The sequence below is a fragment of the Hyperolius riggenbachi genome, chromosome 3 (genome assembly GCF_040937935.1).
Source record: "Hyperolius riggenbachi isolate aHypRig1 chromosome 3, aHypRig1.pri, whole genome shotgun sequence".
In the NCBI taxonomy this organism is placed as follows: domain Eukaryota; kingdom Metazoa; phylum Chordata; class Amphibia; order Anura; family Hyperoliidae; genus Hyperolius; species Hyperolius riggenbachi.
This window is the reverse complement of record NC_090648.1, coordinates 363,299,801-363,307,341: the sequence shown is the minus strand read 5'-3', so window position 1 is coordinate 363,307,341 and position 7,541 is coordinate 363,299,801.

Here is a 7,541-nt window from a genome sequence, read left to right as displayed (position 1 = left end):
GCTAGGCACAAATAGAAAATCGCTAGGCACTTGCCTGGAATCGCTTTTAAAAATCTCTTCAAAAAATGCTAAGCGTTTGGATTTACGGTAGCAATTTCTGGTGTGCAGTATCCCTTATTTTTATATTCAGTTATATAGCTTAACAATACCAGTTGCCTGGCATCCCTGCTCATCTATTTGGCTGCAGTAGTGTCTAAATAACACCAGAAACAAGCATGCAGCTAATCTTGTCAGTTATGACAATAATGTCAGAAACACCTAATCTGCTGCATGCTTTTTCAGGGTCTTTGACTAAAAGTATTAGTGGCAGAGGATCAGCCAGGCAACTGATATTGTGTAATAGGAAATAAACATGGCAGCCTCCAAATCCCTCTTGTTACAGTTGTCCTTTAATTGCTTCAGAAAACAGGATTGTATTTGACCCAAGTTGGGTTGAATAGCTCAGAGAAGCTCTTTTGCATAGATAACTAAAGTTTTTTTTTTTTTTTACTTCCTGTACCAGTAAAGAAAGGAAAAACTTTTTTTCTTAGCTACTAATAATGTTCTATTTCTTATCTGTACTACACATACAATTCATGATATCAAACGTTTTTTTTCTTTCGTTTTTTTTTTCTTTTCGGGTTTGCTTTAAACAATCTTTTATAAGAAATCACAAAAAGCATTGTAGCCAGAGCATACTGTGTTTTATAAAGTAAACCTATATTCTTAAATTGTGTAATATCACTAATTCCCCCCCCCCCCACACACACACACACACACACTCTGTCTAGATCACATGCCCGGGACAAATTACTGTATTTCTGAGACTGCAGTAGATGAAAACCATACAGGACAGTTTCAGATAATGCATGCAAATCAGCTGAGTTTCTGCTTAAACCTTATGTATTCCTCTGGTGATTGGCTGGCGACCTCCTGCTGTTCACATGCTATAGATGCAATGGTCTTGTGTATATTTGCTTGTGATGTGTAAGTGAACAGTTTTATGCTGGGATTAAATGTTACGTTATTCGCGTTCGATTCTGCGCGCGATCTATTAGCTATTCGATTTTCTGCTCTATTCTCTTATCGTCCACTCGTTTTTCTTATCTTTTTTCCATTGACTTCTATAAGAAATCGAGCGGAAACGAATCGAGCGGGACATCGGACATGTCGGAATTTTATCATCGAAGGCATCTATCGGAACGATTCTAAGCAAAAAAACGTAATGTGTAATTCCAGCATTGAACCTAATATGTGTTTTGTTGCATTTTCATGTGCATCAAGCCCTGTGTGTCACCCCTGACTGTGCAGTATACTCTAACAGCCTACAAGGACTAAACCGCAATGCTAAGTGGGGCATTCTGCCTGTACTGTACATATTAATAGGTTACTGACAGTAAAGGGCCATTTCATGCATAAGTGCAAGATTATAAACTGATCCTTATGCTTAGAAAGAGGAAACCTTGTATAATATTATGGCTATAGTTATGCGGCTGAGAAAGGCCAAAGACTGGTTAGTCTTGTGATATGGAAACATGATGCATCTAAAGCAGGACCCATTGTCTTAAAATTAATTGTAGGTATCAGCTCACGTTTAGACATAATTTGTTTACAATTTTTTTTTAATCTCTCTTCCACTGCTTCAAAATGTTTAACAAATGAGCTTCCATGAAGTGTATGCTTTGTGCACCAGGTGATGCCATGCCAATATGGTAGACTCTCGGGAATATGCGTTTAGTGGGATTGTGCTTTTACATTTTTCATTCTGGCTTTTTGCTGCTTTTTCCCCACTTTCCCTAAACAATGACCAACCCCTTACTGATAACTTAACTTTAGGGCCGGGCCGAGGCGAGAGAGGCTCCATCCTCAGGGCGCAGTGAAGGAGGGGGCACACAACTCACTCAGCTACCATTCTCCCATTGTGTTTGAAGCAGAGAGAAATAAGAAAAGGGGATACATGGCATTGACTGCAAGCCAGATAACTAGAGATTCAAGTGAACCTCCAGACTAAAAATCTACTCCACAGCACTGAAAAGACTTCGTGTTTAACAGTTTCACATACATCAGAACTTTGTTTTTCTTACCCAAGCCTCATTTTTAGCTGCACAGAAACTAAGCTCCGCCCCATCAACAAAATCTGCCTGGATATTTTTTCCCTGATGCTGTGCAAAGCATGATGAGATTTCTGATGTTGTTCTCGTTCTGCTGTTTTGGCGCAAGTTTGTGTTTTTTAATTTGAGATTAGAAGCCTAGCGCGTGCTGCTGGGAGGGGTGATCAGGACACAAGACAGTTGGAACTGTGTCTCATGCTCCCTGTCACCTCCTTTCAATCAAAAGATGGCTGCCCCCATGCAATCACAAACATTTGCCTGTTCTTTTAAAACAGGGTGGGTAAGAGATTATATTATCTATTTTAATTAACATAACTAATGTAACTTAATGGCAGTGGTTTTTTTTTTTTTAGGCTGAAGTTCCCCTTTATGGTGTTGGGGGTGCTTCTTAGTCTAATAGTAATCATTGAGTGACGGCTGGGGTGGGAGGGATGGAGGGGCGCACTTTGGTGTCTCAGCCTTGGGTGCTGGAGGACCTTGTCCTGGTTCTGCTTCACTTCTAACTTCCACAGCTCTAATGCCCCTTTCACACAGGCAGCTGACAGGTGTTGAATTCACAGCCTATCGGCTACTCTCCTGGAGGTCAGGCGCTTGTTAGTTCTTGGTACCATTGCTAGACAGGCAGTCATCTCAGTCAGATCTGAGGTGGCCGCTAACTTGCTTTTACTGGACATGTCGCGGTCCTCTGCCACCCAGAAACACCACCGCACGTCAGCGCTTGACACGTGTGGTGTTACTACCGCTGCATTTAAATTGCACCCGAATTTCACTGGCAGATGGGAGACTAAACTGCTTGTCAAGCATGCAGTTCAATCGACTGTATGAAAGAGATTTCACTCCTTTTCAATGCCTAATCCAACCAACCATCTCTTTCCCCCAAATTATCTTTCTGATGTCTAACTCGCCACTCCCCAAATATAGTGGGGCTATTCCTAGAAAGAGAAGTCGGGCACCAGGTTCTAGTACAAATCTTCACAGCTTTCTTACCAACATAGGGTTAACACATGGCAGACAAACAAGACAGTGGGGGATATGGGGAAAGTGGGAATATTCAGGAACTGCTGGTATGATTGCCTGCGCACAGCAATTTTATCATAACACAAGTGACATCATCAACCACATAAGGCACACATGGCTAAAAGTTGCAACGTGCACGTTGCATGCATAACGTGGGTTGCTCTATTTTCACATGTACCATGTCACTCTTTTTTTACCGGTTAAATTGTTGTGCACTACCTGTGACCGGTACATGCATGTAAGCAGCTGGCAGACATAGAAAGAGTCCTAAAGCTGCGTATGCATGTGAGATGTAACTGGAATTTTGTATGCAGGGCCAGAAATACCACCTAATTCAATTTTAAACGGTAAGAGTGTTTAACCAGCTCCCAACTGCCTCACGCTGATCGATGCGTGGCTTTCTGGAAACCGCCTAACGCCGATTGGTGTCAAATTACGGTGGGCGGGATTAGCGTTCCCTGCGCATAAAACACAGCAGGGATGCTTGATCAGCCTGCCAGCCGTGATCAGAGCTGGCAGGCTGCATTCAAGAAAAAAAAAAAGCTATATACATTTGTACAGCGCTGCGATCTAGCGCAACACTGTACAGGGGACAGCCTAGTCACTTAACAGTCCCTCCCAATGGCTGCCTATATATGGATCGCAGTCCAGGTTAATTAAAAAATAGGGTTTTTTATTTAAAAATAATAGATTTTAATCAATTAAAAAAAATTGCAGCAGCAATCAGGGACCACTAAAAGAAAGCTCTATTAGAAAAGGAGGTACAATTCATTTGGGTGCTAGGTTGTATGACCGAGCAATACATCTTGAAAGTGGCGAAGTGCGTATTTGTGAAAAATCACTTGGTAACGAGGGGGTTATAAACCACTGGTCCTCAAGAGGTTAAAACAATTTTAAACTGGCATCCTATCCAGAACGTCCTTTCTCTCATAGGTCAGTGGCTTGGAGAAACTTCCATTTTTGATTAATCAAGCTGTCACTGATAAAGCAGTACTGACAAGCAGTTATTACCTAACTAGCATGTCTCCTGTCTCGGGTAATGACAATGGATCTAGCCATCAGGATCTCCTTTGTACACCTGACATATGTATGTATAGAACACAAAGCAATATTGCCATTTTTGCTGATGATGCAAAAATGATTTAATAAAACTCAGCAGGAGACATGTTACAGAAGGAATTCAATTAAATGGCACCATAGGACTTGAAATGTCATTCATTGAAAGGTGTTCCTCTTAGCCCTGCTAATAGTTCAGTTTCCTGTATAGTAAAAGGAAATCTATTCTGGAAAACATGGCTGGTTAATAACTGTCAATATAGCACTCTGTGAAGCAAACCTGAACTGAAAATGCAGTCAAAATGAACATACACAGGACATACTTACCTCCTGTGTATTCTGCTTTTTACTCTTTCTCCTCTATTGTGTCTTGTTTGTCCACTTTTTAGGAAAGCAAACTTTTGTTTGTCCACTGTGATCGATGGAATTCTCTGTCCTCCATTTTAGAAATCGCAATGACCCTGTAACCGCTTCCGCCAGTACACTGTTAAAGAAAACCTGAACTGAAAATTAAAAGTCAAAATAAACATACACAGGTCATGCTTACCTCCTGTGTAGTCTACTCATCAATCTCTTCCTCCTCTCTTGCTTCCTGTTTGTCCACTGTGATCAAGGGAATTCTCCGTCCTCCATTTTGAAAATGGCCATTACCCCATAACAGCTTTCTGGTCAGCACACTGTTAAACTGTAACATCGCCCACTTGAGCCATAGGGAAACATGGACATTACCGGCCACATCAGTTGTCCACTCAGCTATAACTGACAGCAACTGATATATAACTGACAGCAACTGATATATTTCAGTTCTGACAAAATGTTGTCAGAACTGGAAGGGATCATTGTCAGATGAAAATGGTGAGCTTCTGAGAGGAACTGATTGCAAGGTAACTATTCAATGTTCATTTGAAGTTACCTCATGTGTTTATTTTAAATATTTTTACTCAGTACAGGTTCCCTTTAAACTGTAACATTACTGTGCACATCAGTTGTCCTTTTAGTTCTGACAACTGATATATAACTTTGGGAATCAATGTTAGAAGCAAATGGTGAGCTTCTGAGAGGAATTGATGGCAAGGTAAGTATGTAATATTTATTTGCAGGTACATCATGTTATAAATAATTTTGCTCGGTTAACCCTCTGGGCGATACAATTATATCGCCCAGGAGGTGGCGCAGCACTATTTTTAAAAACATTTTATTTTTTAAATCATGTAGCGAGCCCAGGGCTCGCTACATGATAGCCGCAGCGCAGCGGCATCCCCCCACCCACTCCGATCGCCTTCGGCGATCAGAGTAAGCAGGAAATCCCGTTCAGAACGGGATTTCCTGCTGGGCTTCCCTGGTCGCCATGGCGACGGGGCGGGATGACGTCACTGACGTCATGGACGTCGTGACATCATAGGGAGTTCCGATCCACCCCTCAGCGCTGCCTGGCACTGATTGGCCAGGCTGCACAAGGGGTTGGGGAGGGGGGGGCTGCGCGGAACGGCGGGTAGCGGCGGATCGGCGGCGAGCGGCGGCGATCGGAAGTTACACGCAGCTAGCAAAGTGCTAGCTGTGTGTAACAAAAAAAAAATTATGCAAATCGGCCCAGCGGGGCCTGAGAAATCCTCCTGCGCGACATACCCCGAGCTCAGCTCGAGATTATCGCTCAGGAGGTTAAGGTTCCCCTTAAAGGACCACTATGGCAAAAAAAAGTAAGCAGTTAAAATCTGACAGAACTGGTTTTGGACTAGTCCATCTCCTGATGAGGGATTTCCAGGGTTTTCTTTGTTTTCAAAAGCATTTCCTGAATAGCAATTGCAAAGTTTAACTGCCAGTAATATACTAGCCAGTAGGTATGATCAGAGATGCAAATATTTCTGAGTTCATGCAGGATTATGTACGTTTGTATGCAGGGCCGGTTTTACCATAAGGCACTCTGTTCTGCATTAACTGATGCCAAACAAAAATACTTTGCTGCCCTGATCAGATCCCAAACCTCCAACCCTCGGTGCCTCGTCGCCACCTTCAACTCCCTCCTTAACCCCACCACTCCTCCGCCCTCTCAGCCACTGATCTGTCTACCCACTTTACTGGCAAAATAGCCAGCATCCAATGGGAAATTCCCTGCCTCCACTCCACCACTTCTTCCTCTCCACCACATACCTCTCCCACACCCCACCCACCACTCACCGCCTTTACTCCTGTCACAGAGGATGAAGTCAGCCGCTAGCCACTTTTCCTGCCACCTCCAGCTCTCTAGACCCTGTGTCATCCAACTGCCTCCATCCTCACTTCCCTGTTCTTGCTCCTGTCCTCCCCTCTCTGTTTAACCTCTCCCTCTCCACGGGCACCTTCCCCTCTGACTACAAACAGGCCACTATACTTCCCCTATTTAATAATCCCTCACTAGACCCCTCACTTCCATCCAGCTACTGCCCTATCTCCCTCCTCCCTTTTACATCTAAACTTCTGTTGCGTCTAGCCCACCAGCGCCTGACCCATTACCTTTGCTCTAACTCCCTGTTTCACCCCCTACAATCTGGATTTCAGCCAACCCACTCCACCGAGGCTGCCCTCACCAAGGTAGTCAATGACCTCACGTTTGCTAAGGCCGAAGGAAAATACACTATCCTTCTCCTAGAGCTCTCATCAGCATTCGACACTGTTGACCATTCACTGCTTCTCCAATCCCTGTAATCTGTGGATATCCAAGAACTTGCCCTAGCATGGTTCTCCTCCTACCTATCAAATTGCTCCTTTAAGACCTCATCCAATGGTTCCTCCTCAACCTCCATTCCCCTTTCAGTTGGGGTCCCCCAAGGCTTTGTTCTTGGTCCCCTGCTGTTCTCAATTTACACCGCCTCCATCGGAAAACTCATCTCCTCTCTGGGTTTCAACTATCATTTATATGCAAATGACACCCAGATTTACCTCCATACCACTGACTTCTCCACCACCACCATGGAGAAGGTATCCTCTGCCTCTCGGCTATATCATCCTGGATGTCTGCCAGGTTCCTAAAGTTAAACCTGGATAAGACTGAACCCCTAATCTTCCTGCCCCATTCTGTTTCACCCCCCACAGACCTCTACGTCACTGTCAATGGCACAAACATTCATCCAACCACACAAGACCGCTGCCTGGTTGTCACCCTGGACTCAGCCCTCTCCTTCACCCCCCACATCCAAACCATAGCTAGGGCCTGCAATTTCCATTTACGCAATATCTCCAAGATCCGGCCTTTCCTGACCCCAGACATGGCCAAACTCCTTGTCCATGCCCTCATCATTTCCCGCCTGGACTACTGCAACTCCCTCCTGTCAGGCCTTCCTCAAAACCGCATTGCCCCCCTACAATCCATAATAAACGCAGCAGCAAGACTAATCTACTCCT